The sequence below is a fragment of the Hyposmocoma kahamanoa genome, unplaced genomic scaffold (genome assembly GCF_003589595.1).
Source record: "Hyposmocoma kahamanoa isolate Upper Pololo Valley unplaced genomic scaffold, ASM358959v1 67, whole genome shotgun sequence".
In the NCBI taxonomy this organism is placed as follows: Eukaryota; Metazoa; Arthropoda; class Insecta; order Lepidoptera; family Cosmopterigidae; genus Hyposmocoma; species Hyposmocoma kahamanoa.
The window spans coordinates 7,311,058-7,314,879 of record NW_020653855.1 but is presented as its reverse complement, the minus strand read 5'-3'; the positions used below and the strand labels follow the sequence as shown (position 1 = coordinate 7,314,879).

Genomic DNA, 3,822 nt, shown 5'->3' with positions numbered 1-3,822 from the left:
GTGTGTGTGTGTGTGTGTGTGTGTGTGTGTGTGTGTGTGTGTGTGTGCGCGCGTGCGCGTGTAAGTTCCTGCGTCATGCGTCATTTCAGTTCCTATTTTTATTTATTACATTTGTTATAACTTGTATTTTTAAATTCAAAAACTTGAGGCAACAAGTGTATACGAGTGGTACTCATAATAATTATCCCGCTAAAACTCATATTCGTAACCAAAAAGTGTAGACATTGTAGTGAGACAAAAAAAAACAAAAATTGTGACGCTATATTATACTCAATGCTGGATGTGCAAAGTACCTTCATGAGGTAAATCACCGTAAATCCTGGCCCGTCCAATAAGTACAGTTTCACTGTGTCCGTCCAAACGTTAGGTATACAAACATATTGAAAGGATATTATAAACTTACTCACATGTACCTCAACAAACCAAACTAGGACTGTAACATGTTGTTGTATAATATCACATGGGCGTGCACACATGGATTTAATAAATCAGTCTGTAATCTAAACGCCCGTGATAGCTATTTGGGTCAATTTTAATGTTAATATTTGTAAAATCTTGGCGGTGCTCTTTTTGGACTTCGCCAGTATAGAGTTTTCAGCTTAGTTATGTTAGAGGTTTCTAGCACATCGATGGCGTAGCCTGCTAATTATTCTTCTTTATCACACGCTAGGTGAGGTCGGCACAACATGTAATTTTTTTCCACTCTCCCCTATCAGCTGTCATTTCCATTCCACACTCACATCTTTCTTATGGATGTCATCTTTCATACAATCCATCCATCTTTTCTTTGGCCATCCTCTCCCCTTATATCCCCCCATATTCTTTTTTTTTATAATATCAAATGACGAGACGAACTAATGGTGCGCCTGATGGTAAGCTACACGCCTGTCCATAACAGCTGCAGTGCCACTCAGAGCTTTAAATCACAAAGATCTGAGGAGCTCTTCCACTGCGCCCGTCACCTTGAGACATGAGTTGACAATTCCCATGTGCCTGTAATTTCACCGGCACCCTTACTTTTCAAAATCGGAACACAGTAATGTTCACATTACAGCTTGACGGCAGAAATAGGTAAGTTGACATTACTTTCCTGGATGTACCTTTCACAAGGAGCTCTACTGCTACTAAGTTCATACCTAACGCACACACACACACACATACACTCAACATAGCCCCGCACTAGGGAAACCCTGTGTCGCAGGTGCCATGGACACACACATAGACAACCACAAATTACACCCAAACTCACGAGAGAAATAAATGTAGGCCATACACATATTTCTCCCAGCCTGGGAATCGAACCCAGGACCTCTGCATGGCAGTCCGGCATGGTAACCGTTCGGCCACGGAGGCAGTTAACACGTCTGTAGTGAATGTTTTGTTTCATATAATTTTAAAGTAGAGTCCAAAATTCTTAATTTTATTGTTAAGGATATGTACTTTCCATGAAATTAAAAATTTAGCTCACTCTGTAATCTATTTATCACTGCAATGCGTATATTTAGTCACATGATCCTATAAACCTAATTCTCACGTTAAAGAAATCACTTGTTTAGTCATCAGTAAGCAGTTATCAATCACGTAATAAAGTTACTGTATTTATTTTTAAATCACAACCTGTTCACAAACAATAATTGCCCATATTTATAGGGGTTACTAGTAATATCTCACGCTCTTTACTTGAAATAATACACAATTTATATTTTTACAAAAATTTGCAAGAAAATGCTCGTACACTTACCTTCAAACTTCCCCTGATGTACTCATTCACAGCCTAACGTAGCCTACTAATTATACGACATAAAAGTATATATATTTAATTTGAAGACTAAATCGCTTGTTAAACGAGATAAAAATTAAGATATGCATAGTAATTTCCATGATAGTTTTGGTAAGTCAACATCGATTGTTAGTGTGTATTGAATGACTGAATACATCACTGCTATTCCAGTAACTCTAATGAGACTCAATTGTCATTGCAACTACGTTTCAGCAGAATAACAAATATTTTCATAATTGTAATGTAATCTTAGTTGAGTCTCAAAAGTTTATCCCCTAATTTGCAACCCTTAGAAGTGGAATATTTTTAAATGAGACTACTGCTGAGGTACCCCCTTTGCATCGAGTATATTACCAGATATAAAAACGAAAAAAGGGTCACCCGTCTCTGGCAACTCGTCAGGGCCTTATGTTACTTTTAAATATCAACTCTCGTTTGCACTGAAATCACAAATTAAGAAAGCTGAAATAGTACAGCGCCAACAACTGACCTCTGTGTACGTCTCCGTATATTCCAAAAATATTCTGTATTTATTGTAATAAAGATAATATCTCTAGCTATGAGGGGCTGTTTCATTCCGTGATGTGGGGATAAACAGCAAAACATCTAATTACAAAACAAACGGAATCACATTTCATCGATAATTAAATATGTATTTTTTAATTTTCGTCCATTATAACAAAGCTCAACTATCAAATTGACGACCGTAATGATATGGCAGAATGGTTTTCAAACCAATCAAATGACATTTCGTCTCTATTTCTGGTTATGTGTATACTCGATCTCGGTTTGCACAAATGCCAGTTATTGCGTAACATATTTTTAAAAAATGCGTACAGTCGATTTTAGAACATCCTCCTATTTTTAAAAGTCGGTTAAAAATTTGCAGATTTGCGGCCTTGGTTCGTTCCGTCTCCTACTGGGCGGTCTACCCCCGACATCTGTACCGTCTTTGTACTTTCGAGTGTATGACATTAGTATTGCCCACTCAACTCGAGTACTTAAAGATTATATTATCAAATTTCCCAGGACTATGAATCGTTCTTATCGCAACATCTGTCAACGTCAACGACCTATTATCAAGGCAATTACATTCGTGTGCAATCTTGCGTCGAACGGATTGAGTTGCAATAGATAATTAAAAAAAATATTTGTATACTTGTGTATTATATTACATCATATACGTTGCTCTGATCCCAAAGTAAATAAATATAGAAAAGTTGTTTTCTACATTGACCCGGCCGGGGATCGAACCTGGGACCCCGGAGATTGCGACACGATGAAAACTAGTGAGCGAGCCACTCGATCACGGAGGTCGTCTAGAATACGTAGAATACACTTGTACGATTCATTTTTCTTAGTAAAATATTATTTGCTAGCATATTTACGCATTGTTGGTGACCATTGCAAGCTGCAAAGTAATTTTTTTTTAACTTCAAAAAAGTGACTAGTTGTATAGAATAACCGAGAAAAAGGTACATAGAATAATTTACAATGGAAATAAAAAACAAAAAAATGTTATTTGACAGCGGTGGGATTCGAACCCACGCCCTTTCGGACTGGTGCCTAAAACCAGCGCCTTAGACCGCTCGGCCACGCTGCCGCTTGGCGGGAAGGTGAAATAACAACTTGCTTTCTATGAGTATGAAAATTATTACCATCATAATTTCATATTAATTTTCGTTCGACTTTAAATGACAAAACTGGTTGAAAAACGAAACTGAATTACGCGCGCGCAATTACGTTCTGGTGTTTAGAATTTAATGTCACTATTCAAGAAAATCAAGCGAGCGTAATTTCAGCCGCAATTTTTCTCCTAACCGAATTGCGTCGATAAATACAATGAATATTAAATTTTGAATTCACAGCTCTGCGTACTAAAAAAGTCTGTATCAAACGGTTTTGCCTTTTATTGTAAACTACACACCAAATGCGGCGCGGTTTTTATGACGCAACTGCGCGGTTGCAGTTTCTGTCTGGATACGTAAAAGATACGCGCGTCACGTGACATGAAATCTCATGCTAAATGCTAATGTTTTTTT

The 3,822-nt window shown here is 37.5% G+C and overlaps 1 non-coding gene across 1 annotated transcript; it reads right to left on the bottom strand.

Moving 5' to 3' along the window:
- Positions 1-3,303: 3,303 nt before the first annotated feature.
- On the bottom strand, positions 3,304-3,383 carry Trnal-uag. Its single transcript has one exon. It is a non-coding gene; the product is annotated as a tRNA-Leu (tRNA).
- Between the last annotated feature and the right edge of the window lie 439 nt (positions 3,384-3,822).